The 22971-nt window shown below is 46.3% G+C and overlaps 1 long non-coding RNA gene across 1 annotated transcript in view; it reads right to left on the bottom strand.

Moving 5' to 3' along the window:
- Positions 1–15452, bottom strand: part of LOC119865888 — an 86448-nt gene extending 70996 nt beyond the window's left edge. Inside the window, exons 1-2 of the long non-coding RNA XR_005378299.1 lie at positions 15140–15452; positions 6142–6281 (exon numbers count right to left, since the gene is read on the bottom strand). This is a non-coding gene — a long non-coding RNA (uncharacterized LOC119865888). The remainder of the gene's footprint in view (positions 1–6141; positions 6282–15139) is intronic.
- Between the last annotated feature and the right edge of the window lie 7519 nt (positions 15453–22971).

Here is a 22971-nt window from a genome sequence, read left to right as displayed (position 1 = left end):
CCATTTGCTTCAACGTGGATGGAACTGGAGGGTATTATGCTGAGTGAAGTAAGTCAGTCAGAGAAGGACAAACATTATATGTTCTCATTCATTTGGGGAATATAAATAATAGTGAAAGGGAAAATAAGGGAAGGGAGAAGAAATGTGTGGGAAATATCAGAAAGGGAGACAGAACGTAAAGACTGCTAACTCTGGGAAACGAACTAGGGGTGGTAGAAGGGGAGGAGGGCGGGGGGTGGAAGTGAATGGGTGACGGGCACTGGGTATTCTGTATGTTAGTAAATTGAACACCAATAAATAAAAAAAAAAAAAAAAGAAACGAAAATAATTGCATCGAATCGAATTGAATCAAAATAATCGAATCGAATCGAAAATAATCCAATTGAAAATAATCAAATCAAATCGAAAAGAATCGAATCAAATCAAATAGAATCGAAAATAATCGAATCGTATCGAATCGAAAATAATCGATTCGCATCGAATTGAATCGAATCGAAAATAATAGAATTGAAATGAATCGAAAACAGTCGAATTGAATCGAAAATAATCGAATTGAATCAAAAAGAATCGAATTGAAAAGAATCGAATCGATTCAAATCAAAAATAATCGGATCGAACTGAAATGAATCGAATCAAATAAAAAAATCGAATCGAATTGAATCAAAAATAATCGAACCTAATGCAATCGAATCGAATCGAAAATATTCGAATAGAATCAAATTGAATCGAAAAGAATCGAATCGAAAAGAATCGAATCAAATCGAATCGAAAATAATTGAATCAAACCATCGAATTGAGTCGAATCAAAAATAATCGAATCGAATCGAAAAGATCAAATTGAATCGAATTGAATCGAATCGAATTGAAAAGAATCGATCAAATTGAAAAGAATCTAATCGAATCGAAAAGAATCGAATCAAAAAGTATCGAATCAAATCGAATTGAATTGAATCGAATCGAACAGAATTGAACCGAATCGAATCGAAAATAATCGAATCAAAAAGAATCGAATTGAATTGAAAAGAATCGAATCGAATCGAAAAGAATAGAATCGATTCGAAAAGATTCGAATCGAATTGAATCAAATCGAAAAGAATCGAATCTAATCGAAAAAATCGAATCGAATCAAAAAGAATAGAATCGAATCATATTGAACAGAATCGAATCAAAACAAATGGAAAAGAATCTAATCGAATCGAAAAAATCGAGTCGAATTGAAAAGAATCGAATCGAATCGTAAAGAATCGAATTGAATCGCATTGAAAAGATTTGAATCAAATCGAACTGAAAAGAATCGATTGAAACGAATCGAATCAAAAAGACTTGAATCGAATCGAAAAGAATAGAATCAAATCGAATTGAAAATAAACGAATCAAACCATCGAATTGAGTCGAATCAAAAATAATCGAATCGAATCGAAAAGATCAAATTGAATCGAATCGAAAAGAATCGATCAAATCGAAAAGAATCGAATCGAATAGAATCGAATCAAAAAGTATCGAATTGAATCGAATCGAATCGAACAGAATTGAACCGAATCGAATCGAAAAGAATCGAATCAAAAAGAATCGAATCGAATTGGAAAGAATCAAATCGAATCGAAAAGAATAGAATCGATTTGAAAAGATTCGAATCAAATTGAATCAAATCGAAAAGAATCGAATCGAATCGAAAATAGAATCGAAACAAAAGATTTGAATCGAATTCAATCGAATCAAAAGGAATTGAATCGAATCGAAAAAATCGAATCGAATCGAAAAGAATAGAATCGAATCGAATCAAAGAGAATCGAATAGAAAAGAATAGAATCGAATCATATCGAACAGAATCGAATGAAATCGAATGGAAAAGAATCGAATCGAATCGAAAAAATCGAGTCGAATTGAAAAGAATAGAATCGAATCGTAAAGAATCGAATTGAATCGCATTGAAAAGATTTGAATCGAATCAAACTGAAAAGAATTGATTGAAACAAATCGAATCAAAAAGACGAATCGAATCGAAAAGAATCGAATCGAATCAAATTGAATCGAATCAAATTGAATCGAATAGAAAAGAATCTATTGAATCGAAAAGAATCGAATCGATAAGAATCGAATTGAAACAATTGAATCGAATTGATTCGAATTGAAAAGAATTGAATCGAAACAAATCGAATTGAAAAGAATCGATTTGAATCAAATCCCTAACCCTAAACCCTAACGCTTAACCCCTAACACTAAACCTATCCTAACCCTAACCCTTAACCCTAACCCTTAACCCTAGCCCTAAGCCTAACCCTAACCCAAACCCTAACCCCTAACCCTAACCCAAACACTAACCCTAAACTTAATCCGTACCCTAACCCTAACCCATACCCTAACCCTAACAGGTACCCTAACACTAACCTGTACCCCAACCTTAACCGGTACCCTAACCCATACCCTAACCCATACCCTAACCCTAATCCTAACACTAACCCAAACCCTAAACCTATCCCCTAACCCTAACCTTAACCCCTAACCTTAACCCTAACATTAACACTAACCCTAAACCTAAGCCCTAACCCTAGCCCTAACCCCTAACCCTAACCCTTAACACTAACCCTTAACCCAAACCCTACCCCAACCCCTAACCCACATCCTATCCCTAACCCTTCTTTTTTTTTCTCTTTTTTTTTATAAATTTTTTATTTTTATTTATTTATCATAGTCACAGAGAGAGAGAGAGGCAGAGACACAGGCAGAGGGAGAAGCAAGCTCCATGCACCGGGAGCCCGACGTGGGATTCGATCCCGGGTCTCCAGGATCGCGCCCTGGGCCAAAGGCAGGCGCCAAACTGCTGCGCCACCCAGGGATCCCCCTAACCCTTAAACCTAACAATTAACCCTAAACCTACCCTAAACCTAACCCTAACCCCTAACCCTAACCCTAACCCTACCCCTCACCCTAACCCTAACCCTAACACTAACCCTAACCCCTAAATCTAAACATAACCCTAAACCTAACCTGAAACCTAACCCATACACTAACCCTACCCTAACCCTAACACTCACCCATAACCTAAACCGAACACTAACCTGTACCCTAACTCTAACCCGTACCCTAAACCTAACCCTAACCCGTACCCTAACCCTAACCCTATCCCGTACAGTAAACCTAACCCTAACACTTACACTAACCCGGACCCTAACCCTAACCCTAACCCTAACCCTAAACCTAACCCTAACACTAACCCTAACCTTAACCCTAAACCTAACCCTAAACCTAACCCGAACCCTAACTCATACACTAACCCGTAACCTAACCCTATCCCTAACCCTAACCCGTAACCTAACCCTAACCCATACCCTAACCCTAACCCTAAACATAACCCGTACCCTAACCCTAACCCTATCCTGTACCCTAACCCTAACCCTAACCCATACCCTAAACCTAACACTAACCCTAACCTGTACTGTAACCCGTACCCTAACCCTAACCCTTAACCTAACCTTAAACCATACCCTAACCCTAAACCATATCCTAACCGTACACTATCCCGTATCATACCCTAACCCTAAACCGTATCCTAACTGTACAATAACCCGTATCCTACCCTAACCCTAAACAGTACCCTAACCATAACCCTAACCCTTAACCCCTAACCCTAACCCTAACCCTAACCCTAACCCTAACCCTAACCCAACCCCTATCCCTAAACCTAACCCTAACCCCTAACTCTAAACCTAACCCTAATCCTAAAACCAACCCAACACCAAACCCAACCCCAACCCTAAACCTAACCCTTACCCCTAACCCCTAACCTTAACCCTATCCCTAACCCAAACCCCTAACCCTAACCCTAAACCTTAACCCTAACCCTTAACACTAACCCTAACCCTAACCCTAACCCTAAACCTAATTCCTAACCCTAACCGTAACCCTAACCCTAACCCCTAACCCTAAACCTAACCCCTAACCCATAAACCCTAAACCTGACCCTAACCCTGACCCTTAACCCGAACCCTTAACCCTAACCCTAACCCTAACCCTAACCCAAAACCTAACCCCTAACCCTAATCCAAACCCCTAACCCTAACCCTAAACCTTAACCCTAACCCTTAACACTAACCCTAACCCTAACCCAAACCCTAAACCTAATTCCTAACCCTAACCACAACCCTAACCCTAACCCCTAACCCTTAACCCTAAACCTAACCCCTAAACCATAACCCCTAAACCTGACCCTAACCCTGACCCTTAACCCGAACCCTTAACACTAACCCTATACCTAACCCAAAACCTAACCCCTAACCCTAACCCAAACCCCTAACCCTAACCCTAACCCTAACCCTAACACTACCCTTAACCCCTAACCCTGAAACACTAATGCTATCCATAACCCTTAACCTCAACACTTAACCCTAAACCTAACCCTAACCCTTACCCTAACCCGTACCCTAACCCTAACCAAACCCTAACCGTGGGATACCTGGGTGGCGCAGCGGTTTAGCGCCTGCCTTTGGCCCAGGGCACGATCCTGGAGACCCGGGATCGAATCCCACGTCGGGCTCCAGGTGCATGGAGCCTGCTTCTCCCTCTGCCTGTGTCTCTGCCTCTCTCTCTCTCTCTGTGTGACTATCATAAATAAATAAAAATTAAAAAAAAAAAAAAAACCCTAACCGTAACCCGTACCCTAATCCTAACCCGTGCCCTAACCCTTACACTAACCCCAACCCAAACGCTAACCCGAACACTAACCATAAATGGTACCCTAACACTAACCCTAACCCGAACCCTAATCCTAACCCAAAACTAACCCTAACCCTAACCCTCACCCTATACCGTACCCTACCCTAACCCTAACCATAACCTGTCCCCTAACACTAAAACTACCCCTAAACCTAACCCTAACTCTAATCATAAACCTAACGCTGTCTCTAAACCTAACCCAAACCCTCACCCTAACCTAACCCTAAAACTCACCCTAACCGTATCCCTCACACGTAAACTAACACTAACCCTACCCCTAACCCATAAACTAACCCTAACCCTAACCCGTACCCTAACCCTAACCCTAACCCGTACTCTAACCCTAACTAGTACCCTAACCCTAACCCTAACCTTAACCCGTACCCTAACCCTAACCCTAACCCATACCCTAAACCTAACCCGTACCCTAACCCTAACCCTAACCCGTACCCTAACCCTAACCCTAATCCTAACCCGTACTCTAACCCTAACCCGTACCCTAACCCGCACCCTAACCCTAACCCCTAACCCTAATCCCTAACCCCTAACCCGAACCCGTACCCTAACCCTAACCCTTAACCCGTATCCTAACCCTAACCCATACCCTAACCCTAACCCGTACCCTAACCCTAACCCTAACCCTAACCCGTACCCGTACCCTGACCCTAACCCTAAGCCTAACCCATACCCTAACCCTAACCCGTACCCTAACCCTAACCCGTACCCTAACCCTAACCCCTAACCCTAACCCGTACCCTAACCCTAACCCTAATCCATACCCTAACCCATACCCTAACCCTAACCCGTACCCTAACCCTAACCCCTAACTCTAACCCCTAACCCGTACCCTAATCCTAACCCGTACCCTAACCTGTACCCTAACCGGTACCCTAACACATACCCTAACCCTAACCCTAACCCATACCCTAACCCGTACCCTAATCCGTACCATAACCCGTACCCTAACCCTACCCTGTACCCTAATCCCTAACCCATACCCTAACACCTAACCGTACCCTAATCCCTAACCCGTACCCTAACACCTAACCCGTACCCTAACACCTAACCCGTACCCTAACCCAAACCCCTAGCCCAAACCCTAACCCACAACCCTAACCCTGCCTTCACCCCTTACCCTAAACTCTAACCCCATCCCCCACTCTATCTCTAACCGTATTCCCTCCCATTCCCTAACCCTAAACCCTATAACCTATCTGTAACATTACCCTAATCCAGACCCTAACTCAATTTCCTAATCCCTAATACCTTACTTTAACTCCTACCTCTTGACCCTTACCCCATCCCTCACCCTCACCAGTAACTCGTACGCATAACCATGATCACTAATCCATATCATCTAAGCTAACCTTAACCACCTATTGCTCACCCTAAACCCTAACCCTATCTCAATTCTCCCCATTCACTTACCTTGTCGTTCTGAGTAGCCCTGCTGAGGTGGATGTGACTCTGAACAGCGCCTCCAGGGTCCTCCAGCGGGTCCTGAGGAAGCTGGACTCCTGTCATGGCGGACGTGGCCCCATGTCTTCCTGAGTCATAGACAGCGGGTCCTGAGGACGAGAGGGGTCCTGTCACTGTGGACTATGCCTCACATCCTCCAGAAGCCTCCCCGCGGGTCCTGAGAAGGCCGGGGCTCCTGTCAGCGTAGACGCGGCCCCACGTCATCCCGAAGACTCACCACGGGTCTTGAGGAGGCTGGGGCTCCTGTCCCCGCGGACACAGCCCCACGTCATCCCGAAAACTCACCGTGGGTCCTAAGGAGGCCGGGGCTCCTGTCAGCGAGGACGCGGCCCCACATCTTCCTGAAGTCTCACCGCGGGTCCTGAGGAGACCAGGCTCCTGTCACCGTGGAGGCAGCCCCACATGGTCCTGAAGCCTACCCGCGGGTACTGAGGAGGCCGGGGCTCCTGTCAGCGTGGACGCGGCCCCACGTCCTCCTCAGGCCTCCAGAGCGCAGAGGGGCTCCTGTTACTGTTGGCGGACGAGGCCTACTGCGCATGTGCGCCCTTGACCGGGGCCTGGGTTCGGGCGCCCCCTGCGGGATGCTCAGGAGCTGAAGGAGGCCCTGCAGGAGGCGGGGTCCCCGCACCCAGGGCCGGACCTGCCTCCTTCCAGGCTCCAGCTGAGACCTAGGAGCTTCAGAAACGTCGCGCTGAAATGGAGCCCAACACCCGGCTTCCCCAGAAATACTTAAGGACAATGAATTGGAACCCACAGGATGCGAATGAAATGTGGACCAAACTTTTACCACGTCCGCCAAGACTCACTCAACCCTCTTCCACTGTGGGCGGGACCGTGGGCTGGTGCAGCCGCCCTGGAAACAGTGTGGAGGCTCCTCAGGAAGTTACCGATAGACCTGCCCTGCGACCGGCAGGTGCACGGCCTGGAGCTCACTCCGAAGATACAGATGCAATGAAACGCCGGGACACCTGCGCCCCAATGTCTACAGCAGCCGGGTCCACAGTAGCCACACTGTGGGAGGAGCCTCGGTGCCTTCAGACAGATGATGGATAAAGAGGATGGGAGATAGATGATGGTCATAGAGAGAGGAATGGAACTCAGCTATCAAAGAGAAGGAAATCTTGCCATTTGCAATGACGCGGATAGAACTAGAGGGATCATGTTAAGTGAAATAAGTCAGTCGGGAAAGAGAATGACCGTGTGGTGTCATTCATAGGTGGAATTAAAGAAGCAAAGCAGATGAACTACTGTGAAGGGAAGGAAAAACAAATAAGATGAAAACAGATGCAGGAAATACAGACTCTTTTTTTTTTAAAGATTTTATTTATGTATTCATAGAGACAGAGAGAGAGAGTCAGAGACACAGGCAGAGGGAGGAGCAGGCATCATACAGAGAGCCTGACGTGGGACTCGATCCAGGGTCTTCAGGATCACGCCCTGGGCTGCAGGCGGCGCTAAACCGCCGCGCCACCGGGGCTGCCCCATCTCTTAATCATAGGAAACAAACTGAAGATAGCTGGAGGGGAGGGGGGGAGGGGTAAAGGGGGGACGGGCACGAAGGAGGGCAGGTGATGTCACGAGCACTGCTTTTCTCTCCAACAGGTGAATCCCTGAATTCTACCTCTGAAAGTATAATACGCTATACGTTAATTAATTGGGTTTAAATTAAATTAAGTTAAAAAAAATCAGTTGTATCAGAGCACATTTCCTTCTGGACTCTCTGTTCTGCTCCTTCAGCTTGGAACCACCCCCTGTGGGTCTAAGTAGGCGCCACACCTCGTCCATGGCCCAGCCCAGGGCTAGAACTCACGACCCCGAGATCAGGACCAGAGGTGAGGTCAGGAGTCCGATGCTTAACCGACAGAGCCAGCCGGGGGTCCGAGAACCACACTGCTTTATCCTGTGTCTCTGTGACGTCGTTTGAAATAGGAAAGTGCTGCGTCCCGCTCTGTCCTGCTTTTCCAATACTGATTTGCTGTCCGGGGTCATTTGTGGGGGCTGACGGATGTTAGGGTTTTTTTTTTTTTTTTCCTATTTCTAGGATCTACCACCATGATTTTGATAGGAATGACATTGAAACCGAGGGTGGCTTCAGGAACTGCGGACACTTTCACAAGATGAGGCTTCCACCCCACGAGCCAAGGACGACCTCCCAGAGCCTGGTATGGCTCAGTGCACAAGTCTTGTGCTCCTTTGGTTCAGTCTCATTATTTATTCTCTGTGATGCTCCTGAGAAGGGAGTCACGTCCTTCATTTCCTTCCTGAGTGCTCATTGTCGGGACACAGCAAGGCTACTGAGCTCTGTAGGTTCAGTTGGTGTCCCGTGAATTTACTGAATTCAATCATTAGTTCTAACAGGTTTTGGTGTGGGCTCTCGGGTTCCCTGTTTCTAGTACCGCGTCTCCAGCAAATAGGGACAGTGTGACGTTCCCCTTCCAGGTGTGGAACCTTTGCTGTTTCCTGTCTGTTGACTACATTAGGACTTCCAGTGCTGAGAGGGGACCTCCTTGGCTTCTTCCTGCTCTTAGGGGAGACGATTTCAGGTTTTCACCCTTGAAGATGATGTCAGCTGCGGACCTTCCTAAAGGCCTTTATTCTGTTGATAGACATTTCCTCAAAACCCACTATGCTTTTGATGTTGTATTTTGTCAAATGCTTTTTCTGCAACTCTTGAGAGGATCGTATGCTTTTTGTCCTTTCTCTCCTTTTTCTTTTTTTTAAGATTTTATTTATATATCCTTGAGAGACACAGAGAGAGAGGCAGAGAGAGAAAGGCAGAGACACATGCAGAGGGAAAAGGCGGCTCCATTGTGGGAACCCGACGTGGGACTTGATCCCGGGACTCCAGGATCATGCCCTGGGCTGAAGGCAGGCTCTAAACCGCTGAACCACCCGGGGCTGCCCCATGTCCTTTCTCTGGTTAATGTGATGGATCCTGCTGACTGATGGACAGAGGGGCCGTGGGTAGGACACGGGCGACATAGATGAACAATAGTAACAGCTATAAGCATCTAGTTCGTAAATAAAATAAGTCACAGGAATTTAGAAAATACAGCCTAGGGAATAGAGTCAGTACTGTTGTGACAACTTTGTACGGGGACAGACGGTGACGCCGCTTCTCATGGGGGGAGCTAAGTAAGGCACAGAATTGTCAAGTCACTAGTTGTAGCCCTGAAACTACTGTCACATTGTGTGTTGACTGTACTTCAGTAAATATCAAGGAAAAGGGGTTTCTGGTAGGACTCCCGGTGGGTCCGTGAAAGGCATTTACACGGTCGTTACACACACGAAGGCACCTCTGCAGAGGGGATAAAGATGCTCACGTGTCTTCATGTTAATTTTTAGAAGATTTATTTGAGAGAGGGTGTGGTAGGGAGGGGCAGAGGGAGAGGGGGAACCTGGAGCGGACTCCTCACCCAACGGAGCCCGAGCCCCACGCAAGGCTCCACGCCACAACCTCGAGATCCTGACCTGAGCCAAACTAAAGAGTCGACGTGGAACGGACTGAACCACCCAGGAGCCCCTCAAATGTTAAGTGCAACCCCATGCTGTGAACTCTGGGGGTCGGGGGGACATCTGTGACCCCCAGTCTGCCTAGAATGGTGAGAGGCCTGCAGGGCCCAAGGATGGGAACTGAGGATGTGGGAGGGTGCCTGCATCTCCTTTCCACCTGGCGTGGGGACAGGACCATCCCCCAGGACCCTTGGCCTTCAGGGTGAAGGGCTAAGTGCTGTCCGATAAGGGTGTGCCCAGCGGCTTGACTAGGGTGGGGCAGTGCCTTAATCAATAAGCAGGTTATGTGGGGGTCATACAGGAGGTGGCAAGTGTTTCCGATTAAGGTGTGCCCAGCAGCTTCACTAGGGTGGGGGAGCGCCTTAAGCAATAAGCAGGTTATGTGGGGGTCATACAGGAGGTGGCAGGTGTAACAAAAAATGGAATCAGTCCTGCTCTGCTTGTCCAGGGGTAGGGGATTTTTGTTAAATTTCCTGGGTCTCACAGAAGATAAACTATGAGAGACTCCTAACTCAGGGAAACAAAGGATTGCGGAAGGGGAGGTGGGTGGGAGAATAGTGTAACTGGGGGATGGCCATTAAGGAGGGCATGTGATGTGATATTATACTACTTGTTGACAAATTGAATTTAAATAAAAAATTTTTTAAATTTAAATTAAAATTTAAAAAAATGTACTGGAAGGCTCAGCCGTCCTCAGCAATTCATTTATGAAATGGCCTTCAGTAGATCATAAAAAAGTTACGAATGTGAATGGAAAATGACCTGAAATTCTTTCCCAGTTCAAATAAATAAGTATTCTGAAAAGCAAATCAAAGTTCCAGAATGGAAAAATGCAAAAAACGAGGGAGAGGGAAAGTATAAAAGCAGAAAGAGTAACCCAAAATTGTCTATTTCACAAAAGCCTATCTAAACTAGTTATTTCAATGGTGTCTGTCTTGATACAACAATCTCTAGGAAGACCTTTTTCAGACCTAGCTCCACGACCAATAAGCATGTGAACTTGGACAATCCAATCCTCCGGAACTCTCAGTTTCTTTCCTGTGCCTCAGAAGAGAGGACCAGAGCTGATGATCCCTCAATTCCCTCTCAGACCTAAAATGCTGCTGTGGGGTCCTAAACACTCTATACTGAACACAAAAAGACGGGGGATCTTATATACTCAAATGCTAAAATATAAAACTAACTCTGAGCATAGATCCTGAGTATTTAAGGGTTCTCTCCTATGGCGATAGAAAATCCCCAAATCTATATCCCTTTTTATCACAGGCGGTGGGTATATGGGTCCAAGCCACTAGAAATAATAAATATGTGTATCAGAACAGCCATCTACCCTCATGCTCCCTGCTTTTCAAAGCAAAGCCCTCAAAGAACTCCATTATTATTTTCTGAGGGTACCGGTTAACATGTAGAATCCTAACCTGCCCCTTCCTTTAACCTAAAAAAAATTAAAATGTTGGCTGGCCATATTAACAAGCTCTCCAGGTTATTCTTTTGCACACTAACATTTAAGAACCACTGGCTAGGCACCAAGAAGAATTGATTTACCTTAAAATAGCAAAATTTGAAATCCTATGTCCCTTCCTATTTTCGGTTCATAATAAATAAAGAAATGAAACAGCGAAGGGAGAGGGAAGGAGGCAAACAGAAACAAAGTGCCAATCAAAAATGAGATTTACATAAAGTTTGTCTTTCAAAAATTTATGAACGCACAAAAGACTCTATACTGATGGAAATATGTTAAAGGGACACAGGTGTCAATTGAAAGAGCTCCCGTGGCCAGAGCGGAGACAATATAAGCAACAAAATAAGTAGTGTTGGATTATAACCCAAAGTGTAAAATAAATATCCATGAATCTATACTAATATTAAAAATTGTAAAAGAAAGAAAGAGGGGCACCTGGGTGATTCAGTCAGTTAAGCTTCTGCCTTAGATCGTGATCCAGGTCCCAAGACAGGCTCCCTGTTCAGCAGGGAACCTGCTTCTCCCTCTCCCTCTGCCCCTCTCGCTCATGCTTTTTCTCTCCTCTCTCTCTCAAATAAATAAATAACATCTTTGAAAAACAGACAAACAAACACAGAAGAAAGAGAAATCTCCCATGTAGAAGAATTTCAAACAATTTGTGCAGACATTCCACCCTCAAGTTGATGAGCATAGCTTCCCACTCTGATGTGTGGGATACACATAGTAACTTCCTTCTACAAAATATATTATGAAAAGTTTAAAATAATAATAATAACAATAACAATAACAACAACAATAATAATAATAATAATAAAGAATCACTTTACTAGGGAGAAAGCTGACAAACACTACCTCAGCAAGATGATCAGATCGATACCAAGACTGATAAATCATGTTGATAGTATCTATCCTTTATATGATATAATAAAAATGGGGGATCCCTGGGTGGCGCAGCGGTTTGGCGCCTGCCTTTGGCCCGGGGCATGATCCTGGAGATCCGGGATCGAATCCCACGTCAGGCTCCCGGTGCATGGAGCCTGCTTCTCCCTCTGCCTGTGTCTCTGCCTCTCTCTCTCTCACTGTGTGCCTATCATGAATAAATAAAAATTTAAAAAAATAAAATAAAATAAAAAAATAAATAAAAATGGCAGTATATCTCTGTATATGATCCACAATCACAGTTCAATCATGAGATAAACAGACATGTCCCAACTGAGGGAAATTTTACAAAATACTCTACTTCTCAAAGTGTTCCAGTTCAACAACAAAAAGAAAAGGCTGAAAAACTGTCACAATCCAGAGGAGCCTAAGAAAACATGAGGATAAGTGTAATGTGATGTGAGGGATGGTAACTTAGCAAAAACTAAGGAAATCTGAATAAAGTATGGTCTTTGGTTAATGCGAATATTTTGATATTGATTCATTAGCTAATATTTGTACCGTACTAATATCAGATATTGATAATTGGAGAAATTGAGTGCGAGTCCATGAGAATTCTCTGTACTATCTTCTCAATTTCCCTATAAATCTTTGGTTTTTTTTTTCTAATAAACAAGATTTATTTTGAAAATTGACTTAAATGAATCAGGCTCCAAGTGTGAAAACATTTTGAGGATAGTTTAATTAATTTTTGCCTCATTCTTAAAGAGTTCCTTCGATGAGAACAAAGTAAGAATTTTATATCAGAAGGAAAGAAAAACACTTAGGAACACGTATAATGCCTCCTCAACCTGAAAAGCAGGAAAGGATGATAAATAGCAAAAATCAGATAAAAATACTTATTTTATATTAGACACCATATTGCAATGCATTTAAAATTAGCAATGCATATAACATTTATTTCCTTGACATTTGTCTTCCAAAGAGTTCACAGTGCTTCAGTGTCAGTTAAGAAATGATTCATGTGAAATTTTTATTAAACCAAATTTACTGGGAAATTACTGCCCAGATAATACTTTATTTTGATTTTATTGAGTTCCTTCCTAGTCACTGAGCCTTTTAGTTAGAGCTTTCAACTATAGCAAATGCCTTAGAAGGCCAATTTTTAAGTTGCTATTATAATACCCTAATGGAATCACGTATCGTTTTCCTTCGCTCAGATATGGCACACAGTAGGCCCCTGATAAAATACTGAATGAGTGAATGGATAAAATTGCTTTTTATCATTTCATTCAGCAATTTCATTCTTATCTTTGTCCATTTCATGTTCTAATGTTTATCAACATCAACTCAAGAAGTTTAGGGATCCATTAATTAATTAAGTCTTTGGTGCATAGCTACTATGTGCAAGGTCCTAGGAATACCAAGTTAACCAGACATAGATGCAGTCCCTAGCTCCCTCCAGGCCATGCTGGTGGGAGAGACGGATACTAACCAAAAAGTGACAGAAAGACAACTAAACAAGATTATAGTAGCCAATATAAAGGTAAATATACAGCTTACTACAAGTACATATATAAGAAGGCTTAGTCTAACTGGGGCCTCAGAGAAGATGACCAGAAGAAGCAACATTTATCTTAAGACTTAGAGAAAGGAGAAGGTAAGTGGTGGAAGGAGAATATTATGAGGAAAAGGAAGGTTTCTGCCTCTGAATTGTTAGGGCTCTGGACAAATCCCTTGAGCTTAGGCTCTGAACCTACTTCTTTCTCTGCAAAACTGTGACAGTAATAATGCCTGTGCCATAGAGCTCTAATGAGTAAAGAGTTGGACTTTATTTGTACAATATCTAGGACGTTAGTAAGTACTTAATAAATATTTTCTGGTGGCCATAACGGCCTGGAGCCAGGCTTCCTGAGTTCGAATCCTTTAGTTGGCCCATCAAGATAACAGTATCTGCCCATAGGGTTGTTGGAGGATCCCATGAGTTCTTTTATGTGAAGCATGACACAATTCTTGGCACATATATGTGCCATATGAATGTTAACTTATATTAACAATAAAGAAATCCTACAACAGTCCAATGAGGTGTTTAGAAATTATTCTATAGCTTTTAAGGGAATTGAAATTCAAAAAGAACCTAAGTGCCTGTCCGTGTTTATGTAACTAACCAGTTCATTATCTGAAACCCAAACTCACAATTTCTGATTTTAACCTCACTCCAAGAGGCCTCCTCAAGCCCGAGGAAAAACTGCCTTCTTGGGACCTCAGGGAAGAATCCTTAAATTAATAATATGACCATTGGTACTAATGTCTCTCGGTTCTTTCCAAATCCATAAAGATGCATTTCCTGAGGAGTGACTGAGCTGTGAAGAGATGAGAAACCCTCATCCCTCTGAATTACGTGTGTCAGAATATTTTAACCATAGTACTACGGATAGTAAATTATCCTTATTAACAGGAAATATGTCTCAGTTTGGAATCTGAGCAATCAGATGGGCAGAGAAAAACCGCTTTGACTTGCTCTTCATCTTTTAAAGACAAAGGAGAGCTTTTTTATGTACAAAGTCAGTTGTCAAGATAGCCTTAGGGAGTAAGAGTCTGCAGCATGGAATCTGGCTGCACAGCCAGGACGCCTGCGCTCCAGGTCTTCCTGATCCCAAATCCCTGGCCCTGTCCCCCAAAACAGGCTGCCACCAGAGGTCATTTGCAATTGCTCTCTTAGGAGCTCCAGGGAAGGGGGAAGGAGCTAGAAAGGGAGACGGGATGTGTGGAGGCCCAGAAAATTAAGGTCATTCCACTTTAAGTCCAGTGTTAGCACACGTTCAGCCATTCCACGCCCCTGCAAAGAAGAGCTGAAATTTCCATTACTTCAGTTACAGCAAAAAACCAAAAGTTTACAGCTTAATGTCTTTGAAAGCCCCACATTAGCATAGGAACTGAGCCCAGGCCTAGGGCAGGAAGCCCCTATTATAATGAGAACAGAGCTCAATGCCCTTGAAGGCCCCATATCAAAATGTAAACAGAACTTGAGGAATTGCTCCAGCCCTTCTGGAGGTCCCTGAGACCAGCCCTTAAAACTCAGCTAAAACCCACCTCGGGGTCCAAGTCCCTGCTCCGCTGTGTCAGGTGTACTTGGACGCAAGCTCGAGCTTGTAAACAAACCCTGGTGCGTTTGCATTGGTGTCGGCTTCTCAGTGGTTTCTCGGATTCACAATCTTGGGCACAACAGTCTGAGATAAAAAAAACAAAACCAAAAGAAGCTCAGACGCAGGCAGAGTGAACGCAGGGTTCTGAGAGAAGCGGCGGAGACCCGGGGGCTTGGGGGCTCTTCTGTGGAGGCCCCTGCAGACTGGGGGGGCGGGATGTTCAGCCCCAGAGCCAGAGGACCCAGCGTCCCCACCCGCATCCCGCCCATCAGCGCCGAGTCTCAGGGAGCAGCACAGCGCCGCCCGCTGGAGGCCAGAGGCGCTGATGCCCACCCCGCCTCTGACCCCGCAGATGTGCACCTGAGAATCAGCGCCAAGGCCCATCCCCAGACCCCGCACAGACCACTCGCTGCCACCAAGTTGTCGGATCACAGAGGCTGCAGAGCTTCAGCTCTGCCTGGAAAGTAGGGTCTAGCTTCCTTTGTACTTTGTGCTTTTTTCATTTATTTACTTTGATTCTTTTTTATTAATTGCTTTATTTTAATTTTTATGTATGTACCTTATATATTTCTTATTTTTACTCACATGGTACTTTAATTGTGTTTCTTATTTTGGGATTTAGAATCTTTTAACAACCAGGCCAAAATAATCTGGTGTTTTTTGGGGGAGGGCAGTTGTTATTGTTTTTCTTGGTTTTTCTTTTTCTTCCTTCTTTCTTTTCTGGAAAAAATAATGAGATGGAGAAATTCACCTCCAAAAAATAACATGAGGTAGTACTCACAGTCAGGAAGTTCATCAATACACATATATGATGTCTAACTACAGTTTAAAACAATGATTAGAAAGATAGCAGCTGGGCTGGAAAAAGAGCACAGAAGAAAACTAGAGAATCCCTTACTGTAGAACTAAAAGAACTAAAATCTAGTCAGGCCAACGTTAAAAATGCTATAACTGAGATGCAGTCCCAAGTGGAAGCCTTAAAAACAAGAAAGGTTATGGACCACAGAGGCAGACTGAGGGCACTCAGCCACTTATTAAAACAATAACATTCCTATCATAGGAGACTCAGAAGATGAAGAGAGAGAAAAGGGGGTAGAAGTTTTATATGAATTATTATGTAAACTTCTATAACCTGAGGAAGGACACAGACACTGAAATCGAGAGACAGAGAACTCCCAATAAATTCAACAGAAGCTGACCATCACCCAGGCACCTCAGAGTCAAAGTCACAAAATACACAGACAAGAAAAGAATCCTGAAAGCAGTGGAGGTGGGGCTTAGGGGGGGTAGTCCTTAACCTACAAGGGAAGATGAATCAGTTTGCAGCAGATCTGTCCACAAACTTGGCAAGCCAGAAGGAAGTGGAAGGAAATATTCAATATGCTGAATGGGAAAAGTATGCAGCCAAGAATTCTTTCTTTTGTTTTTTTTAAGAATAATCATCAAAATTTATTTAATCTCCCTAGGAAGAAATTAAAATTTTCTGAACATAAAATGCCATTTTCCTCAATCATAATAGCAAAATTTTTTTTATGTTTTTAATTTTTTTTATTGGAGTTCAATTTGTAAGAATTCTTTCTTCAGCAAGGCTGTCATTCAGCATAGAAGGAGAGATAAAGAGTTTCTCAGACAGGCAAAAAATAAAGGAGTTCATGACCACTAAACCAGTCCAGTAAGGAATTTTAAGAGGGACTCTTCTAGTGGGGGAAAAAAAGAGACCAAAAAGCAAAAAACTAGAAAGGACCAGAGAACATCACCAGCAACACCAACTCTACAGGTAACACAAAGTCACTAAGTTCATATCTTTCAATAATCACTCTGAATGCTGATAGTCTAAATGCTCCAATCAAAAGATAAAGAGTATCAGAGTGGCTTAAAAAACATGATCCGGGATGCCTGGGTGGCTCAGGGGTTGAGCCTCTGCTTTTGACTCAGGGTGTGATCCTGGAGTCTGGGATTGAGTCCCATATTGGGCTCCTGGTGGGGAGTCTGCTTCTCTCTCTGCCTAATTTTCTGCCTCTCTCTCTCTCTCTTAAATAAAATCTTTATCAAAACAACAAGATCCATCTGTATGCTGCTACAAGATGCTCACCTTAGACCTATAGACACCAGCAGATTGAAAGCCAGGGGATGGAAAATCATCTATCACGCTAATAGACAGCAAAAGAAAGCTGGAGGACCCGTACTTATATCAGACAAACTAGATTTGAAACCAAACCCTGGGGGACGCCTGGTGGCTCAGTGGTTGAGCATCTGCCTTCAGCTCAGGGTGTGATTCTGGGATCCCAGGATCGAGTCCCACATCGCCCTCCCTTTGTGGAGCCTGCTCTCCCTTTGGGGAGCCTGCCCTTCCCTAACCCTAACTGCAAACCTAAGCCCAACCCTAACTGTAACCATAACCCTAACCCCAACTCCTAACCTCCTGCCCTAATCCTTAAAGCCTAAACCCTAACCTTAACTCTAAATCCTGTCCCTAACCCTAACCCCTTTCCCTAATCCCTAACCCCCATCCTAACTCCTAACCACTGACCCTTACCCTTATCCTTCACCCTAACCTCTAATCTGTAACCATAAGCCTAATCACTAACCCCTAACATCTAACTTAACCCTAACCACTAACTGCCTCCCCTCCCCTGACCCTACCATTCATCCTACCCATTCACTTACCCTGTGGTTCTGAGGAGTCCCTTCTGATGTGGACGTGGCCCCCAATGGCGCCTCCAGAGTCCTCCAGGGGGTCCTGAGGAAGCCGGGCTCCTGTGAGTGCGGACGCGGCCCCATGTGTTCCTGAGTCATAGTCAGCGGGTCCTGAGGACGACGGGGCTCCTGTCACTGTGGACTATGCCTCACATCCTCTGGAAGCCTCACAGCAGGTCCTCAGGAGGCCGGGGGCTCCTGTCAGCCTGGAAATGGCCCCACATCCCCCCGAAAACTCACTGCGGGTCGTGAGGAGGCTGTGGGCTCCTGTCAGCATAGACGCAGCCCCATATGTCCCGAAGCCAATTGCATGTCCTGAGGAGGACGGGGGTCCTGTCAGTGTTGACGTGGCCCCACATTTTCCTCAAGCCTTACCAGAAGACCTGAGGAGGTTGGGGGCTCCTGTCAGCATGGATGTGGCCCCAAATCTTCCCAAAACTTCAGAGTGGGTCCTGAGTTGGATGAGGTCCCCACATCTTTCTTAGGCCTCACCACGGGCCCTGATAAGGCTGGGGTCTTCTGTCCACATGGACACATCCCCATATTTCCCAAAGTCTACACCGGGGGTCCTGAGGAGGTCAGCGTCCTGTCAGTGTGGACGTGGCCCCACATCCTCCCGAAGCCTCACCGTGGGTTCTGAGGAGGCCGGGGCTCCTGTCAACATGGATGTGGCCCCCATCTTCCAGAAGCCTCAACTTGGGTCCTGAGGAGCCCGGGAGCTCCTGCTAGAGTGGACGTGGCGCCACATCTTCCTGAAGCCTCCCCGTGGGTTCTGAGGAGGCCCAGGGGCTCCTGTCAGTGTGGATGCGGGCCCACATCTTCCTGAAGCCTTACCGCAGATCCTGAGGAGGCCCAGGGGCTCCTGTCAGCGTGGATGCGGGCCCACAGCTTCCTGAAGCCTCACCGCGGGTCCTGAGGAGGCTGGGGCTCATCAGCGTGGACGCGACCCCACGTCCTCCTCAGGCCTCACAAGCACAGGCGGGTTCCTGTTAGTGCAGGCGGAGGAGGCTTACTGCGCATGCACGCTCCTTGGGCAGGGCCTGGATTCGGGCGCCATCTGCGGGACACTTACGCACTGCAGGAGGCCATGCAGGAGGCGGCGTCCCCGTCCCTGGGGCCACACCTGCCTCCTTCCAGGCTCCAGCTGAGGCCTGTGAGCTTCAGAAACGTCTCACTGAAACGGAGCCCAACACCCGGACAGAGTGGCCAGGTCCGGGTGAGGACCAGACAAGGACCAGATTCACCAGGTCCAAGTGAGGTCCACGTGGGGACTTATGTCGCCAGGTATGGGTGAGGCTCCGGTGGGGACCAGAATCATCAGGTCCAGGTGAGGTGCAGGTGGCAACCACACTCACCAGGTCCCGGTGAGGCCCAGGTGGGGACCAGAATCACCAGGTACAGGGGAGGCCCTTGAAAGAACCAGAGTCAACAGTTCGAGGTGAGGCACAGGTGGCAACCAGAGTCAGCAGGTCCAAGTCAGGCCAAAGTGGGGTTCATAGTCACCAGGTGAGACCCAGAGGGGGACCAGAGTCACCTGGTCCAGGTGAGGTCCAGTTGTGGAACACAGTCACCGGGTCCCAATTATGCCCAGTAGATGACCATGGTCAACAGGGCCAGGTGAGGCCCAGATGGGGATCAGAGTCACCAGGTCCAAGTGAGGCACAGGTGGGGACCACAGTCACCAGATCCAGGGTAGTCTCAGGTGCAGACCAGAATCACCAGGTCCAGGTGAGGCCCAGGTAAGGACCAGAGTTACCAGGTCGAGGTGAGTCCCAGGTGGGGAACACAATAACAATGTCCCAATGATATCCACCTCAGGACCAGGGTCACCAGGTCCACTTGAGGACCAAGTGGGGACCAGATTCACCAGGTCCAGGTGAGGCCCAGGTGGAGACCAGAGTTACCAGTTAAAGGTGAGTCTAGAAGGACAGCACGGGTACCAGGTCTAGGTGTGGTCCATGTGAGAACCAGATCACCAGGTACAGGTGAGGCCCAGGTGGGAACCAGAGTCAGCAGGTCCGGGTGAGGCCAAGGTGGGGACCACAGTCACCAGGTCCAGATGAAACCAAGCTGAGGACCAGAGTCACCAAATCCAGGTGAGGCCTGGGGAGAGCGGGACTGGAGTCACCAGGTACAGGTGAGGCTAGAAGAACAGCAGAGACACCAGGTCCAGGTGAGGTTCATGTGGGAAACAGAGTCACCAGGTCCAGGTGAGGCCCAGGTGAGGACCAAAGTTAAATGTTCCAGAGTCTCACTTGGGAAACAGACTAAACATATCCCGATGATGCCCAGGTGGGTACAAGAGTCACCAGGTGCAGGTGAGGCGCACGTGAGGACCAGAGTCACCAGGTCCTGGTGATACCCAGGAGGGGACCAGATTCACCAGGTCCAGGTAAGGCCCAGGTGGAACTCAGTCACCTGGTCTGGGTGAGGCCCAGGTGGGGACAAAAGTCATAAGACCAGTTGAGGCCCAGGTGGGAACACAGTCACCAGGTCCAGGTGAGGCCAAACTAAGTACCAGAGGCACCAGGTCCAGCTGAGGCCCAGTTGGGGACTGGAGTGACCAAGTATAGGTTAGGTTAGAAGGACACCACAGTCATAAAAACGCAGCTAGTTGAAACCTGGCTTCTAGGGATGCTTTCTAGTGAGAGCTGAGCTCAGGGCAGGACCCTCCCGCATCCTGACTGCCTGTAGACATAGCTCCTATCATCCTTAAGTGAGGTGCTGGAAGAGGTTGCATGAAAAGCATGTGGAAGTGTCAGGCCTGTACTCACGTGTATCTGAGTTCAATACAGGGATTTCCAACAGCCTTGTTCAATTAGAGTCATGCTACGTTTTAACTCCCATGAACGAGTGGCAAGCAGACATCTGCCTGCAAGGCATACACATTTCTGAGAGTTGAGCTTATGGCCTGTACCTCCCACATCCTGCCTGCAGGTACACTTCCCTCCTAACAGGCCTAGGTTCGATGCGTGACAGAAGTGTTGTGAGAGGTAAGTGGAAGGTGCAGGCCCAAAAGACTAGTCTCTCCAAGCTCAATCCACCAATTTCCGAGGAATTTCTGTCATAGATTGGTGCTACATATTAAGTTCCATACATGAGAAGCTATTTGAACGCAGTGTCCAAAGGGAACTTGCTTCTGAGAGTGAACTCACACCCATTCCTTCACAGTTCCACACTCCTGCAGATGGAGTTTCGAACATCATCACTAGAGATGTTGGCCAGAAGCTCATGGGACGCAAGGGGCTAGCTGCAGTCTTCAATGCTTGTGTTTCCAGGTGCAGTAGAGCGGTATTCATGGAACCTCCTGACTTACAATGTAGCTACGTTCTCATGGCCATAAGAACATAGCTAGTGGAAAGGTGCCTTCGAGGCATGCTTCCATTTGAGAGATGAGCTCAAGACAGGACCCTCCGGCATCCTGACTGCCTGTAGACATAGCTGCTAACATCCTTATGTTAGGTGCTGGGAGAGGTTGTGAGAAGCAGGTGGAAGCGTCGGGCCTGAACTAACGTGTATCTGAGTTGAATATAGCGATATCCAACTGCTTCTTCAATTAGAGGGTGGCTAGATTCTAACATGTACGAGTGGGTAGCAGACATCTGCCTCCCAGGCAAACACACTTCTGAGAGTTGAGCTTATGGTCATATCTCCCACATCCTGCCTGCAGGTACACGTCGCTCCTAACAGGCCTAGGCTCGATGCGTGACTGAAGTGTTGTTTCTGGTATGTGGAAACTCCTGGCACACAAGACTAGTGCCTCCAAGCTCAATCCAGCGATTTCCAAGTAATTCCTGTGTTAGACTGGTGGTAAATACTAAGTTCCATACGTGAGAAGGTAGCAGAACACCTTGTCCAAAAGCATCTTAGTTCTGAGAGTTGAGCTGACCCTCAGTCCCTCACAGTTCCACACTGCCTGCAGAGTGAGTTTCGCACGTCTTCACCAGAGACGTTTGTCAGAGGCTTCTGAGACTCAAGTGGAACAATGCAGACCTGGACGGTATCTCCAGGTGCAGGAGAGTGGTAATCTTGGAACCTCCTGACTCAGAATACTGCTGCGTTCTCACTGCCATAAGAACGCAGCAGTTGAAAGCTGGTTTCTAGGCATGCTTCCTTGTGAGAGCTGAGGTCAGGGCAGGACCCTCCCGCATCTTGACTGCCTGTAGACATAGGTCCTAGCACCTTTATGTTAGGTGCTGGAAGAGGTTGTGTGACAAGCATGTGGAAGTGACAGGCCTGCACTCTCGTGTATCTGAGTTCAATACAGCGATTCCCAACGTCCTTGTTCAATTAGAGTGTAGCTCGATTCTAGTTTCCTTCAATAAGTGTCTAGCAGACATCTGCCTGCAAAGCATACACACTTCTGAGAGGTGAGCTTATGGCCTCTACCTCCCCCATCCTGACTGCCTGTGCGGTTCACTTCCACAGCACTTCCTTCTATGCGGGACTGTAGCGGAGTGAGAACCAAGTGTCTGCCTTGTCAATTTCGCGCCTAGCGGACAGCTGTCTCCAAGGCATGCACACTCCTTTGGATTGAGCTTATGACTCGTACCTCCCACATGCTGACGGCCTGTACGCTTCAATTACAAAGGATTTCGTTCGAGATGGGACACAAGTTTTGTGAGAGGCAGGTGTCTCTTAGTTCAATCACGCTACTTCTGAGGTATTTCTCCCTCAGATGGGAGCTACATACTAACTTCCAAACCTGAGTAACTAGTTGAAATCTCTCTCACTGGGGAAGTTCCTTTTGTGAGACGAGCTGACACGGGGTCCTTCCCAGCTCCACACTGTCTGCAGATGCAGTTACGAACATCCTCACTAGACATGTTTCTTAAAAGCTCATGGGACACAACGGGCAAACTGCAGGCTTCAATGGTTGTGTCTCCAGCTGCAATAGAGCAGTATTCAGGGAACGTCCTGACTTAAAATGCTGCTACGTTCTCACGGCCTTAAGAACGCAGCTTGTAGAAAGCTGCATTCGAGGCGTGATTCCTTTTGAGAGCTGAGCTCAGGGCAGGACCCTCCCGCATCCTGCCTGCCCGTAGACGTAGCTGCTAACATCCTTATATTAGGTGCTGGGAG

This window comes from Canis lupus, chromosome 25, assembly GCF_011100685.1.
Source record: "Canis lupus familiaris isolate Mischka breed German Shepherd chromosome 25, alternate assembly UU_Cfam_GSD_1.0, whole genome shotgun sequence".
Lineage (NCBI taxonomy): Eukaryota > Metazoa > Chordata > Mammalia > Carnivora > Canidae > Canis > Canis lupus.
Note: the sequence above shows the minus strand (reverse complement) of the source record. Positions and strands in the feature narration are given on the sequence as shown.